Genomic DNA, 14,855 nt, shown 5'->3' with positions numbered 1-14,855 from the left:
TTTCAAGATCGCCAAGAGCATCATTCTTGGTTTGCCGTACTTTCCTTTGGCCTTACCAGTTCCCATCTGTGTTCAAAAAAGAGGTGCGCTGGCTGCTGTCCATCTTCGCGAGTTGAGGAATAACGTTAATCCCCTTCTTTGACAACTTTCTGTTGAGGGCGGCTCTCCACTGTCAGTTGTGGACCATTTCTAAACCATGCCATACCCCTTTTCAACGTTGAGGTTCTCGATTTAATGAGCCGATGTCGAACATGACTCCTTCGCGGAGGCTTCTTTTTGCTAGAGCGGTCTTGGACGCAGAGCAGTTCAGGACATTTGCTCCGTCCCAACATATCCAGGCTCTTCGAACTATGATCCTGATATTGCAGCCTCAGTTCAGGGTTTCTACTAGAGCAGTTCTGGGGCTTCTAAGCCTGTAGGCCTCATGCATTCTACTACCGCACATTGTTAGGTGGCATATGTCTGCTCTGCCGTGGGATTTGACGTCCAAGTGGACCTATTGCACCAAGGAAACCAGCTATGCAGTCTCCTTCAATACATGGATGATTTCCAAGATATACTGTGGTGGCTGCCTGACTGTAACTGACCAGCAACTGACCCCTCTCCCTTCACCACCCAGAGAGGATGGTTGTGGCCGATATGTCACTGCTGCATTGGGAGGTAATCTGGGAGAGGTGGAGGTCAGAGGGCTCTGCTCTCTGTTAGAAAACTGCCTCCATATCAATCTGCTGGCGCTGCGGTCTGTTCATCTGGTGTTGAAAGCCTTACTACCGTCCATCAAGGGGAGGCTGGTACAGGTTCTCATGGGCACCACCGCCATGTGGTACTGCAACAAGCTGGGTGGAGTGGGGTCCTGAGCTAGGAGGCTCTGCGCATTCGCAGGTGGTTGGAGTGTCAGGGCATCTCCCTGATTGTGAATCTTGTGGCAAGATCCTTGAATGCCAGGGTTGAAGCTCAGATGGCTGTACTTGGTGGGTCACAAATTGCGCCTACACCTCAAGGTGGCACACTGGTTCTTCAGGCAATGGGTAAAACTCTGGCTGGATCTTTTTCACCACTGTGCAGAACGCGCAGTCTCCAAATCTTTAGGCCTTGGCTTTTCTGTAACGATCCTCCCTAGGAGATGCATTTCAATTGGGGTGGGACACAGGGCTCTTGTATGCTTTCCCTCGGCTGCCTTTTCCACCCCAAGTTCTGAAGATCAGGAGCGACCAGGGCCAAGTCATCCTTGTAGTCATCCTGAACCAACTAGAACTTCTGAGCATGTGCTTCTGGCCTCCGATCAGGCTACCGCTATGGGAACATCTTCTGTCACAGCAGCAGGGCTCATCACTCGAACCTGCGCGATCTATACCTTCATACATGGAGACCACATTATGGCAGTTGACAGTGTTTGACTTGCCAAACACATTTGTAGATGTCATTCTGGTTGCCAGGTGCCCTTCAGCTAAGTCTATTTACATCGGCTGCTGGGACAAATTTGTCACCTGGTGTGGAGTTCCAGGACAGACCCTTTGCAAGCCAACCTGTGGGATATATAAATCATCTGTTGTAATGCGTTTTCTTAAAAGTTTGACACTCGTTACATCCCAAACAGTTGATGCCACAGTGGCGCCTGAATTTGGTCCTGGCATTTCGCATGTGTACTTTTACAGTTGCTCACTGCCTCGATTAGTTCTGAAACAGTCTTCCTTGTTCCACTTCAGCTCATCTTGTGTGTGAGCTCCAGGCACCGTCTATCCAACCACCCTACACCATGATTTTCTCTGAATAAACTGGTGCTGAGGACCAGGGCGGCCTTTCTGCCGAAAGTTGTGACTCTTCAATCTATCGCCTTCCCAACATTCTTTGCCCTGCCTCACCCCAGGGAAGAGGAGCGAGGCTCCTTTGGTTGGACGAGCTTCAAGCGTTTACATCAATCGTACCAAGCCCCCAGAGTGGATGAGCAGCTTTTGTGTGGGGTTCTCTCAGGCTAAGAAAGGAAAGGACGCTGTTGAGGTTGGGACTCCTCTGCTTTAAGATCTGGTGTTTATTGGCCAAAAAGCTGCCTCCGGAAGGGCGGAGAGCCCAGTCCACCAAGGTTAAGGCTACTAACACTGCATTTGCATGTAGGGGCCTGTCCGATGTCTGCCAGGCTGCATCGGTGCACATGTCCATGAAGCACTATTGCTTAAACAGCCAGGGCCAACTGGAAGGACTTTTTGGCAGTTTGGCCGTGCCTGGCTTTATGGTCGGAGTGCAATTCACAGATCTCCCCCTGTGGAAAGTACTTCTCTGGTGTTTATTTTGAAGGATGAGAAATCTGCAGTTGAAAGGATTCATCAGAAGAACAAGTTACTTACCCTCTGTAGCGCTCTTTCTAATCGCTCAGTAAATACTACAGCATTGGTTAATAATTCTGTTTGTTACAATTGTATTTGCCCCCCTTATATCATTATGTATCATCACTCCCTTGATGTAATTTTACCATTGACTAGAACCACCCTACGCTACCCCTGAATTATATATGATCGGTTATGTTTGCACTATGATTTTATGCTCATTAGCGTCCCCATTTCAGTCTGGTTATGATATTTTTCCTTCCTTCCTCTCCTAACTGTAAAGCGCTCTGATATCCTTCGGGTTTAAGTTCGCTCTATATAAAACTTTATAAATAAAATAAATAAAAAATACACGACCAAAATCTGTGATTCCTCACTGCTCTCACCTCCTCATTCTGAGGATTGGTCTATTTTTTGCCATCAAAAAATGTCCCAACTTGGAGGTCTGTGCAATGGAATCTGATTGTTTTGTGCTCTACATGGAAGAATGACAAGAGGGTTGAGTTTGTAGATGATTTTTAAGTAACTTGTTTGTTACAATAAACTCAAGACTTCAGCTGATCAAGAAACGAAATCACAAACAGTAGATGGACTACAGTGTATATTGGCGACAAGGATGTGATGGTTGGCGACTCAAAGTATGGCACTCCAAGCTTTGTAAAATTGTTCAAAGGAGTTGTGCAATTGGAGGGTGGGTGCATCTGGAAGTTGACTCGCATAGCTTTGTCAAAGCAAATCATGTGATCATAATTGATTATTTTTCTGCTGATCTGTCCTTTCTTTCGTTCATCTCCATGTTGTTTTTCTTATGACTGGGGGGCTTTGATAGAGGGGAAAGGGTGAGGTGGGGAATAGTGTGGTATGTACGGTTGTCTGTCTTCTTGGAATGCTTATTGCTATCTATTCTATAGAATGTGTCTTTGGGTTGTGGGGTTGTGTTGCTATAAACTTGGGCAAAGGTTCTATTCTGTTATTATTTCTGAAACCTGTTGAATGATGGCTGGTGCCTTTATATTACAGTAAACTCCACACTCTTAACGGATTCATTTGTGATTCCATTTCCTGGAAGATTCACTACTACAGTTTCCTTAGAGGAGTATTGTCAGTTTACCACAACTAGGTGGCAGGCTAATTGTCTGTTTTTGCTTTTCTTTGAAAAAGATTGCAGCATTGGCAGGGTATGCCCAGAAGTGGGTCCCTTGCTCACTTTGCCACAGGATTCAAGCTAGACTGGCTGATGAGTTGTGATACCCCGAAACCAGTCCCAGAATTCTTGTTATCGGTCCAGGGAAGACGTGGCCTGGCAGGGCTGTTCCAGTGAGGAACAGGGTCCAGACTGGTTTGCATATGGCTGCGTCTGAACTGGGGTGGCAAAGTGAACTTAAGGACGAAGATGGATTCAACCCAGATCTGTGACTGGGGGCGAGTGTCTAAAAAGTTTCATCGCTCCTCCATCTCCTTTTGTTTGCTATCGGATTTAGTCATTCCTGCTGTGACAGATGACTGACTGAGGAGTGGGTACTTCAAAAAAAGCAGACCCCCAACATAAACTTCAAGGATTCAGACTCAAAATCACAATTGGTTACTGGAAATGGACTATAAGAAGAGAAGCTTGAGACCCCAAAAATTGTCAGCAGTCGAGCAGTGATCCAAGCTGTGCGAGGAGGAGAAGCTCTGCAATTTCTCTGCCTGTGACCAAAACTAGAGGCCAAGGCGAGTTAGCCTCCATGTTGGGTGAGGGGACATCACCCAGGGAATCCAAGACCACCAGCCCCAAGCCTGGAGCACCAGCACCTTCCTGATCGGGTCGTTGCCTTTGTTCACTGAAAGTCGATGACCCTCATATGCCAGAGGAGGGTCGCCATGAAGTGAGCCATGAACTTCACTGTGCCATACAAGGTCATCGCCATATGCAATGAGGAACTGGTGACCTCGTATGCCAGGATGGGCCACCATAATATATATTGTCATTCGAGTCAACCATTGCCTATGTGCCATTAGGTTGACCAACGGGCTACATTCTGGAACAAATCCTCATTTGACCGAGCCCCCTGTAAGTAACCATGAGCTACTATCGTCAATTTTTTGACGAAATCTACAAGCACCTCTCTGATACCTATTCCTTTCCTTCCAGCCCCCCTGTCTTGATAAAGACCCGCCGCGACCACCAACTGGGGCGCAACCAGGGCCGAAACGTCGACGCTCTAATTTTGGCCAAGCTAAACTCCAGGAACTTGGACATTAACCATCTGTTTTCCTTGGAACTTTTACTTGTGTAATACTGGCCCCATAACGACAGAAAATACTTCGTTTCTTTCCCTCCCCCGGTCCTTTCCCTCTGTGGTTTTATTGTAAATAATTGTTTTGTATATAAGTGTCACTATATGCATTGCACTGGTCACTTTTCTCACCAATGTCACTATTCACGAATTTGAAGTACTTTCTAGTAATGTAGTGAAATGAAGTAATTCCAATATTGTTCTTTTCCTTGTTTTTTAAATACATATAAAAACTTTACTTATCAGAGAGTGTGTTGCTTGTTATATGTCACGGAGCTGTCTTCAGCCCCCCCTAAAGGAATGGTTATCGCTACCCAACAGAACCATTTGTTTGTAAACCATGTGCCATTGTGAGCTGGCAACTCCGTATGGGACTCCTGATCCTCGGACTAGTGGATCTTCACCTGAATAGCAACCTATATTGAATGGGGAATAACCACTACCCATGGGGTATGAGGGAGTGGGTTTGGGGGACTGTCTAAGAAACACTAGAGCCCTGACCTCCGGGGACTGTGGAAGTGGTTTGTGAATTTTGTATTTCCCTTTTTGGTGCTAGCTGTAAAACTTTCTTTTTTCATAAAGCAAGTATTTGGCCGGACATTCCTTTATTGCTGCTGTTGCGTGTATTTTGAGTTGTAAGTCTGTACATGCCCATGCGTCTGTGCCCTCGTACCCCCTAAAGCCTAGGACTGTTAGGCTTGCGCTACTACTGAGAGACTGGAGAATATTTGTCCCAGTTCCGCATGATCCATAGTAAGCCAGGCCCTGGGACATCGAGAAAAATACCTCCGCCCCCACAACTGGGCCCAGTGGCCCTCTGAAAAGGGGTTCTGACAAAATCTCCTCAAGAAACCTGCAGCTGACCAAACTTCTTTGCCAACTATATACCAATCCCTGGCCTTTTGACTATTGCTAAAATCATTGAAGCGGTACCACCTGCAGAATCTTCAACGTATTTGAAGTAACCCCCTGCAGATACTTCCTGTCTGTTTTCAGGCACCAGAAAGATATTGATACTGCCTTATTTAATATCAGGGAAGCACTCTTCACCAGGGTTGATAGTCATTGACTATCCTGTATCAACTTTTGATGCAGTTGACCACCGCACACTCCTTTCTCGGCCAAAGACCATGTTTTTCTTAGCAGTGTTGTGCTCCAGTTGTTCAAATCCTTCTTGGCTGACTGCGCCCGGTGAAGCTCTGTCCTTGAACATTCTAATCCACGCTCTCATTTACCTTGCCGTAAGATCCATCCATCTCGGCAGCTCTTACACAACTCTGTGACTTCCCTGACATTTACCCTCAATAGCTACAATGTTGACTACAACGTTGGTTACCACATGCATGCTGACCATAGTACACATCACATTCGGATCTTGAAAGAAAGAGAAAGCCACATTTGCCTTTATCATGTGCAAAGATGGGTGACGAGCAGTCTGCTGTGGCTGCATGGCACCAAAACAAAACTAAGATCCTTCTTCTCATTATCCTCAAAATCTTGTCATGCTCTGGCTTTACTGTCTGGGCCCTTATGCCCCCCATCTAAATCCATCAAAACCATTGAGACCCTGTTGACAAACTTTCCGTCGCCATTCAAGTAAACTGTCACTAAGGTGTTCTGCCTCTCGCCCCTGTTGGATTCTCCCCTTTCCGCACACTGCAGCTGAATCACACTCCTCATAGCGGTGACCCTCTCGCTCAGCGACTACTGCAGCGCAGTTTGAGAGCCTTGGAGCCAAATTCTTGAGTGAACACGAAGGGTGCAAAACCTTTGTGCCCGAATCGTCTTATGCTTTAGGATACCGATCATATCAGCCCAGCATTGCAATGACTGCATGCCCTAACCATCAGCGTCTCTCACTAGTCTTGCCAAGATTGATTCTGCGTGGGCTGAGCGGTGCATCAGCAAGGCTCCCACCTCTGCAACTCCTTATCACAGCACCTTTGTCATGAAACTAATGTCCTTCTACAAACAGCTGAAGACCCATGTCTGCCACAGTCTTTGACCTACTGACTATTAATCAGAATGCAGTTACAGCTTGCACCTGATCCCTTTCCCCACCCACGTCGCCCCCTTTATCCTTTCCCCACACACGTCACCCCCTTTATCCTTTTGGCGCCCGCCTCGCCCCCTTTATCCTTTTGGCGCCCGCCTCGCCCCCTTTATCCTTTTGGCGCCCGCCTCACCCCCTTTATCCTTTCGGCGCCCGCCTCACCCCCTCTATCCTTTCGGCGCCCGCCTCACCCCCTCTATCCTTTCGGCGCCCGCCTCACCCCCTCTATCCCTTCGGCGCCCGCCTCACCCCCTCTATCCCTTCGGCGCCCGCCTCACCCCCTCTATCCTTTCGGCGCCCGCCTCACCCCCTCTATCCTTTCGGCCCCCGCCTCACCCCCTCTATCCTTTCAGCCCCCGCCTCACCCCCTCTATCCTTTTGGCCCCCGCCTCACCCCCTTTATCCTTTTGGCCCCCGCCTCACCCCCTTTATCCTTTTGGCCCCCGCCTCACCCCCTTTATCCTTTCGGCCCCCGCCTCACCCCCTTTATCCTTTCGGCCCCCGCCTCACCCCCTTTATCCTTTCGGCCCCCGCCTCACCCCCTTTATCCTTTCGCCCCCCCGCCTCACCCCCTTTATCCTTTCGGCCCCCGCCTCACCCCCTTTATCCTTTCGGCCCCCGCCTCACCCCCTTTATCCTTTCGGCCCCCGCCTCACCCCCTTTATCCTTTCGGCCCCCGCCTCACCCCCTTTATCCTTTCGGCCCCCGCCTCACCCCCTTTATCCTTTCGGCCCCCGCCTCACCCCCTTTATCCTTTCGGCCCCCGCCTCACCCCCTTTATCCTTTCGGCCCCCGCCTCACCCCCTTTATCCTTTCGGCCCCCGCCTCACCCCCTTTATCCTTTCGGCCCCCGCCTCACCCCCTTTATCCTTTCGGCCCCCGCCTCACCCCCTTTATCCTTTCGGCCCCCGCCTCACCCCCTTTATCCTTTCGGCCCCCGCCTCACCCCCTTTATCCTCTCCCCACCCGCCTCACCCCCCTTATCCTCTCCCCACCCGCCTCACCCCCCTTATCCTCTCCCCACCCACCTCACCTCCCTTATCCTCTCCCCACCCACCTCACCCACCTTATCCTCTCCCCACCCACCTCACCCCCTTTATCCTCTCCCCACCCGCCTCACCCCCCTTATCCTCTCCCCACCCACCTCACCTCCCTTATCCTCTCCCCACCCACCTCATCCCCCTTATCCTCTCCCCGCCCACCTCACCCCCCTTATCCTCTCCCCGCCCACCTCACCCCCCTTATCCTCTCCCCACCCACCTCACCTCCCTCATTCTCCCCACCCACCTTACCCCCCTTATCCTCTCCCCACCCACCTTACCCCCCCTTATCCTCTCCCCACCCACCTCACCTCCCTCATTCTCCCCACCCACCTCACCTCCCTCATTCTCCCCACCTCACCTCCCTCACTCCGCCCCACCCACCTCACTCCGCCCCCCATGTTTTTCTAGTGCTCTGTTGTAGCCTTTGATTGTATGAGTGTATTGTAAATACAACTAAACATACATTCAGTTCACTGAAGTAATCAAAAGTGGCCCTGCAGTTCTTGATAACACTTAAGTCATCAGCTCTCTTTTGTCTTTCGTTAGGAGCTGTCTGTGTGCTATTTTCTAGGCACTCTGTGCTGCATTGTCTCCTTCCATTGCCCACTTTACCCTAAAGAGCCAGGGATATGTGCTGTGTACTGTAGAATTGTGCTCTGTACCTCTGGATTTAATGACCCTCCCTCGGTTTGTGGTTTCCCACAGCTCTGCTGTCTTTACCACCAGTGCACTGTTGTCTTTGTACCCTGGTATAGTGCTCTGTCAGCTTGTGTTCTCTTCAGTCACCAGTGCCTCTCAGCTGTTCTCCTGTTCCTCCAGTGCCCTGTGTTTACTGTTCCCTGACACTGAACTCTTCTGCAGCCTCAGTTTTCCTCACTGTTACTTGTCTTTCATCTGTGCCCTCTGAATCTTGGTGCAGTGTCTCTCAGCGTGCCTGTACCCTCTGAACCTTTGTAATGGTCTACGTAATTCAAATAATCCTAACACAAGTAAGGGTAGTTGCAAAAAGAAACTTACAAATTTATTTCCATATAAAACTATATTATTTTTAATGACTTCATGTTAAAAACCAGTATATTGGTACATCCAGATTACAAAAAAAATAATTAACACAACACGAATCATACAATTCTTTTAAAATATAATCACACAGTATTAAAAGGGACAAAAGTGGCAGTCAATGCTTTCTCATCCCTCTGAACCTTGGTACAGTGCCTTGGCACTGCACTCCCTCCCTCCGCGGGCTGCAGTGTCTCTTTACTGACCATATTGATACGTGGGCCTTCCAAGGCTGTAGCTTGCTCAGTCCCAATAAGCTGATTATAGGATTAGAGCTGGTTAAGTGACGTGTGATGTTCGTGACAAGACTGCCTTGCTTCATTTTCTGAGTAGTATTCCTTTCTGTTGTCTGATTAGCTGCTGTCTGTCCAGCTCGTTCTTGGTTTTAGTTTTTTGGTTTAGACGGGCTCAGGCCCTTTAGAGTCACTCACCGTTTCCTGGCTTAATCCTGTGCACAGGGCGAACATCAGTCTTGGACAGTTCCTCCCCCCTCTGCTGAGGTGGCGCTTTTCCCAAAAGCCCTTCTGGGGCTTTTCTCATAATCCCGCTTTGCTTTGTGAAATGTGCAAGGCTTATTGGGACGGAAAGGAGCGAGGGTCCTCCGTCCCAGGGTGTCCCGCTCACGGCACCAGTTCCTCTCGTTGGACCGTTTTGTTCTCATCGCATCATGTTGACGAACCAGTCAGCGGTGTGCTTGTTCTCTGGCATCTGTGCCACTCTCTTGGGCCTGGCAGTCGCTTACTACCTGTACTGGTGAGTAGAGCTTTGAGCTTTGACTGCTTTACTACCTGCTTTGCTTCTTGCCTTCATGAGCTAGCTGGCTGAGCTTCTGTATGCCTCCCACCCAAACTGTGCTGATGAGTAGAGCTCACCTCCTCTTGGGAGTGGTGAGGATGGGGGGGTATAGTCTGATATTTCTCCTGCGATGCCTTTGCTGATGAGTAGTCGGGAGCCTGTTGGGTAGTTATGAGCCTCTTACTCCCTGTAGGGCGCGGGGTGTATCTTGAGGTGGCCTTACTTTAGAAGCGACTAGAATCCAACTCCTCTTGGGGGATTGCGTGGTGAGGCGGGAGCGTTGTATTCTAGGATTGCTTCAATGCTGCCATCCCTGGTGATGGGTGTTTGTGAATTCCAAGGTTGTCACCCTAACAATGGTAACTAAAGGTAATTTAGCCCCACTTGGGTGACTTGTGTAGTAGACATTGTTTTGTAAGCTGGTTTAGGGCCCGGTTCTGAGCCTCCTGGGTGGGTGTGTATGAACCTGTTGGAAGGAGTGTATTCTGAGAGGGCCTCGCTTTACTGGGAATTAAAGAGTGTATCCTGCGTGTGTGTTGGTCGCTTTTGCTGTAGACTGTCCTAAGTACTTGTGAGCGGGAACCCCATAACTGTTATGAGACTTGTTTATGGAGATGTTGTTTTACTTCCTGTTTGTATGAATAGTTAGGGGCACGCTTAGTAGCCTTTTGGTCTTGTGTATCAGAGCCTTTCAGCCTGCACTAGTGAGTAGCTTCAGATGCTTCCATCGGTTAGGGAGTACTTGGAAGGGCGACATTTGTAATTGGGAGTAGAACTGGGATGCTACTAGGAAATACGGAGCTTGTGTATCCCATGATATTTACTGGTGAGTAAAACTGCGCCCCGCCACACCTCTCTTAGGGAAGTTGTCCAGGGAGACCTCCATTGAGTGGCTGCCTTGGAGATTAGGCGTAGTCCTTTGGGTGGATCTGCGTGTGAAGCCCTTGGGACCTGCATTGGAGAGTGGCATGCAGACATTGATGGTTAGTCTTTTGTATGCAATAATGGATCTGCAACAAGACCCCATGCTCCAACCCGCCTTCATAAGGCTGATGCTTACTTTTCGACTCTTACGTCCATTTTACCTAAGTAAGGATAGACCTAGAATTATGCTGCAGGTGGATCATATCAGGAACTGACTCTGGGTAGAGATTGGGAACTGGGAATCAGTCGACAAAGGACGTAGGCCGGAGCCTCCGTAATATTTGGACTGGGAAGAGAAGTCGTTGTTGAACATCTCCATTCCACAAGAAGTTGTGGCAAAACCATCTGCAGACATGAGGGCAGGAGGCTTCAAGCGTAGTGAAGTGAAAAGCAATTTGGTCTCTCGTCTAACCCTGGTGGAAAGGCGGCTGTGGTACAAATGTCCTCAGGGCTTTCTGATAAGTAAGTAGGTGAGAATATGGTCTGATAAAATTTAATGAAACCCCTGTAATATATATTTACTCTACGTCCCTCAACTGCTCCACATCTCTCTGGAGTTGATCACTTTGGCCAATGTATATATTTGTGGTGAACTTTGTGTAGTTTGTCTCTGACACTGTGGCATGCACCGGAACAGAACTTCCAAGACTTGTACAGGCCATGCAAAGTGGCGGCCCTGGTTACTGGATGGTCAGGAGTGTATCTTCACTATTCTCCTGCCTCACTTTCCTTCCCTGAGCCACACATTTTAATGTGTCGGACAGCGCCACTAGTTCTAGTGTCTCACTAAGATGAGAAGCGTAGTTCCTGGTCAGTAATGGCCGAGCTGGGACTCACTTTGCCCAGAGATTGTTTATAATGTTCGCAACAATTTTCTTCAACAGTTACTAAGAGGCAGTTTACTTCAGAAGTCAGAGGTCCTTTTTCTCAAGCACTATCACCATAACACCTTCAGTCTTACTCTGGCTTTCCATCTCTCCAGTGCAGGGTGCAGAATGAGTATTCCCCTCCGGTGCTTTGCTTAGCCTTAAGGAGGACCACTGAAGGTATGTCAAAGACCCTTTGGATATTCCATTTGACATTCATATTGCAGGCAAAGGCAGAATGGAAATCACCGGAGTATGCGCTCTGGATGCCACGGGCATGATTGCAGACCAATGATGAACACTGATCTGGTGCCACCCGTGCAAACACGGAGCCAACATTCAATCACCCATTCATTTGTGTTTATGGTGCCACAGAGCATTTGTGCCCTCTGCTTCGCAGGATCTTGTGCATGGCAGCACTGCCATGAAACAATACTGGTTACTTCTGTATGAGATAAAGTTCTATCTGGTTCAGATTACGGTTAAAGTACCTGTTAATGTTAAGTTCAGCGTCCGAAGGGAGAAGCTCCCCAGGCTAAGCTTCAGGAGCAGGACCACACTGAAGAACACCAACCAGCAGAAAAGAGACCTGCACGAAGCAAATCGCAGATTTTTAAGGCCACTTTTACAATTAGCTGTGCGGTAGTGTCTGGTCTCAACTAGAACTAGGCAGGTGCACCCTGTGTACCACCAGGCATGCACGCATGTGGCTTGACATCTGGACTCTGTGCATGCCAACCACAGTGTGAAAGAAAATTGAAGGCCCTGAATGGTCACAGAGTGTCACATATGTTGAGCCCAACATAAAAAATTTCTGATTAGAAATGCACCAATCTGGCCCGGTTGTCACCATTGCTTTTGTGGTTGAAGAGCTGTCGTCCTCATGTGCTGTGCCCCGGATCCACAGAGCCTACTGATATTACTCGCTACTGTCCTTTCTTCACTGCCCTATTGTGCGAAAGGTAGATGATAAAGACACGTGGGATTTGTCAATGCGCCAGTCTTACTGGTACCCACTCTATGGATGACACCCTATCACCGCTCCAAACTGTTAGGCTCCGATTCCAGGGCGTAACAAGTGGGATCTGTTACCTACCCTGTGGGTGGGGATCTTGGAGCTAGATTATGTGAGCTGGTGCCAGATTCTGTCTTCAAAGCCATGTCATAGTCCTTTACCAAGTTAACCTGCCTATTGTGTGATCCTGCACGATTCTGCGTCCTGTGAACAACAGAGTGAGAAGAGCAAAGGCTCGCTTTACTTCCCTATTGAAAATAACAAGCAAATGAAAGTGAGCGAGTCGGGGGCATCACAGCGTTTAGAACTTTAGTAGCAGGCTCCCTGCCCTTTGTTTGTAATAGGTCTTTCGCTTTACTTGTCATCCCTATGATACTCTTTTGGTTGATGTTTGATGATGAAAGGTAAGCTTTTAGCAACAAATATTCTATGATGTCCTGCAGCGGATTGGTGCATTGTTAGATGTCTCCTTTTTTCATATACGCAGAATTTGCAGATTCGATCAGTTGAAACAGATGTCAGACATTATTAAATAATGATGTGCTGCTCAACAGTGAATGAGGCCAATATGCTGCCTGAAAAACCTTTCTTGGATTACTGCAACATAATTTATGTCCGTAAATCATATATTGAAGTTAAATTTGCAAGTGTTCATAGGAAATTAAGTTAATATATGAAAAGACTTGGCTACTCCATTTAGTAAAGGATATTGTACTATGTAATCTTTGCCTTCTCAGTCCTTAATGGAATTGTCTTCCATAGCCATACGTTTACCTGTTGACTTAAGAGAGCGATTTGACAGAGAGCCTCTAGGTTCTGTGTATTTTAGAATAGTTGGGGGAACGGGTCCTGGAGTATTTGGTAACTTGATCGGGACACGTGTGGAATTGACCGGACCCAGTAACACATTTCCGTGCTTGGTCCCACAGTTTTGCCACTCGACCATCCTGCTGGTTGACCTTTTTTGAGCTACCTCTTTTTTTCTGCTTCCTCCTGCAGCCCATTGACTTTCACCTTACTCCTCTCCCCTCACTCTTCTCCTTTTCCTTGACCCTTACACCACTCCTCCCTCTAAATTATAACACTTTGAACTGACCTTCACCGTATATGTAAACTAAGCTCATTCAACTGCACCTTCACCCATGCTCTACTGGAGAATACAAAGTACCTATAACCACTCATCGGCCTCCTGCAACTCACTGTGACCGCTCTTGTATTCAGCTCACTTGTTTAAGTAAGTAAAACCCTGCCCTATCTTGGATCTCTGCGACTTCCACCAATTAGTTGCTGCAAAGGCCCAGCAACGTCCCCAGATGACTGGCTGCTTTGTCCTAGTGCTGGGTAATGAGTGACCAGACTAGCTGCTGCTGAGCTATGGCACTGCAGTTCTTTAGATTCTCTGAAGCCTACATATGTATTCATGTAGAGTATTTATAAAGTGTGGACCTAACAAGGTGGGCAGAGGAGCGCCTTACAGAAAATCAGACACCAGTTCAGTGAATTAGGGATGTAGGTTAACTGGGAGAACATGGTCTGCATGGGACTAGAACGGAGTAAAGACAGTCCAGGAGAAGTCATTTACAGATCAGTTCTGAACAGGTGAGATTTCAGACTCCTTTTAAAGTGGGAGATTGTCATTGGGTCCTTTGCGCTTGAGGCCGATTGTTCCAGAGTCTTGGTGCCAAGCATGAGCAGGCCTGGTTCAGGGTTTTACTTTCGAGATTTCCAGAATCATACAAGTTGGTTCTTGGTACTTCTCTTCCCTCTTGATTCAGGCCGGTGTGAAATCGGCCATCAGCCATTCAAATAAAGGTGAGAGAAGCAGGTTGTTGTTAAATTAAGTTGCAGTGAGGAATTGTGCGATGCTGGGTAAGTTTCTGATAAACAGGTTCTGGGAGGTGTCATGAGGAGGTGTCTGGGGCTTGGGAAATTCTGGGAACTCAAAAGGGTTCAGAAGAATTAGTGTTTTGACAACTTTTATTTTTAAAGAATTGATTGGGATTCATCTGATGGAATTGACAGATGTTGCAAATGGGTTTACCATGTTTGACTGAACAATGTTGTCCCCTGCTTGTTTTGGTGCTGGGGCTTTGTGTCTGTTCTGTGCCAAGATGACATAATTATAGCTGTGCGCATAGGTGACAGCAGTGCACAGATCACACATCCCTACCCTTCTTATTGGGGCGCTGTTGTGCAGTCAACTAACCTCCTACCTGTGTATGAGTTTCTTTCCGTCAGTTAGTATTTCTCCCTCCTTATACCCTGTGGACTTTTTCCTCCGAACGAAAGACAGTTGAAAAGAAAGCTTGCCTGGATGTCATAAGGGGACTGTTCATTAACTTCACACATCTATCTGACTCGAGTCTGCTCCCTCCCAATGATTTCTTTCTAGGGCAGGAAGAGGGTAAACTGAGCTGGATAATCCATTTGAGTATCCCTGTCGTCTTCTCCATCATAGAGGGAGTGCTGAATAATCCCTTTTAACCCAGTCTCCACTATT

General features: G+C 48.0%; 1 protein-coding gene across 2 annotated transcripts in view; it reads left to right on the top strand.

Moving 5' to 3' along the window:
• AGPAT3 (1-acylglycerol-3-phosphate O-acyltransferase 3) overlaps window positions 1-14,855 on the top strand; it is a 271,235-nt gene that overhangs the window by 124,273 nt on the left and 132,107 nt on the right. The window lies entirely within an intron of this gene.

The sequence above is a fragment of the Lissotriton vulgaris genome, chromosome 8 (genome assembly GCF_964263255.1).
Source record: "Lissotriton vulgaris chromosome 8, aLisVul1.2, whole genome shotgun sequence".
Lineage (NCBI taxonomy): Eukaryota > Metazoa > Chordata > Amphibia > Caudata > Salamandridae > Lissotriton > Lissotriton vulgaris.
The sequence above is the reverse complement of the archived record's forward strand: the minus strand, read 5'-3'. Positions and strand labels throughout refer to the sequence as shown.